Here is a 1,435-nt window from a genome sequence, read left to right on the forward strand (position 1 = left end):
AAAATACATCTTTGAAAGAGTGAGTATGAGAGACATCCTCGCCTTCCAAATTGAAAAAGCCTCTATTAAGACCATGAATCGGGCTATTAACCTTCCCCCATGGATTGGAGCTCGAAGCTCCCGCCATCGAAAAAGCCCAAACAGGGCACCAGAGACAGAGAACCCACAAAACCAATTGACGGTTGAAAAACAAGCAGAAAATGTGAAGGAGGAGCAGGAAACAAGCGCGGAGCGAGGCTGGAGAGGCGGAAACCCTAAATCGCCCGAGACGGTGCTAGGGCGACAAGAGGGAGCTGAGACGAGTGTTTCTGAACATTAATGTCAAATTGATCACCCATTCTTCAAATTATTTATTAAAGTAAAATATTAGAATCTCCAATTATATATTTGTTATCCTTAAAATAAACTTGTTAAGATCATCAAATTATGTAGTTGGCTGTTGTTTTTTTAGGTTTTATTTGAGTCAACTTTCTTACTATTTTTTAAAGCAGCTTTCTAGTACAAAATTTTTTTGAGCTAGGAATTATTTTACATGAAATCTTCTTTAGAAAGTAATAAGAAAACTATCACAAATGAAACCTTAATGATAATAAATATATACCGAATGGAGTTTAAGATAAAGGTGGAAAATTAACTTATCAACAAGTTGTTGTATTCTATTTAATTAACAAATTAATTAAGATCAACTAATTCTCACCCTCAATTAAGTAATTAAGCAATTTTTCCTTCCCTAATTATATGTATGTATAAGTACACAAAAAATCAACTACTCATAAATATTGAAATCAACTAATATGTATTTTTCTTCATCTTTTGTCAAAATAAAAAAATAGATGATAATTTCTAAGAAAAGCAAGCATATATTGCAATGTGAATTCAAAATATATAGCACTATATTTCATAGTCTTATAAATATTGCTTTAGTTGTTGTGCATTTTACATGACCAATACAATTTTAATCATCCTAAAAGATGACAAGTGCCTGAGCAGCTCTTTTGATTACCTAGCATCTATCATAGTTATAAGTAATTAAAAATCAATTTCTTTACTTATTACTACCAAACCCATATTTCTTCCATGATAGTTAGATGACAAGTTACTTGCAGTTCAATTATTTGGTGAAATAGATTTTATGTTTAAGCAAACTTTAAGAAAAAAAAACAGGTTTTTTCAATGGCAATTTTAACCGCTGCTAAAACAACTAAATTGCTATGGTTATAACTAGGGGTGTCAATATTTGACACGACACGAAAACCCGATCCGGACCTGACCCAGAAAATTCGGGTTGGACCCGACCCGATATCAAAACGGGTCGGGTTCGGGTTCCAGAAATTGACCCGTTTAATTTAAAAAATTTTGAATTCCGCCCGCCCGCGCTGCCCGACCGCGCTGCCCTCCCGTGCTGTCCCTGCCCGTGCTGCCACGCGCCCGCTGT

At 35.1% G+C, this 1,435-nt stretch overlaps 1 pseudogene; it reads right to left on the reverse strand.

Annotated features, from left to right (window-relative positions):
* Positions 1-254: 254 nt before the first annotated feature.
* Positions 255-1,435, reverse strand: part of LOC110112349 — a 5,041-nt pseudogene continuing 3,860 nt past the window's right edge.

Source organism: Dendrobium catenatum, unplaced genomic scaffold, assembly GCF_001605985.2.
Source record: "Dendrobium catenatum unplaced genomic scaffold, ASM160598v2 fragScaff_scaffold_665, whole genome shotgun sequence".
In the NCBI taxonomy this organism is placed as follows: domain Eukaryota; kingdom Viridiplantae; phylum Streptophyta; class Magnoliopsida; order Asparagales; family Orchidaceae; genus Dendrobium; species Dendrobium catenatum.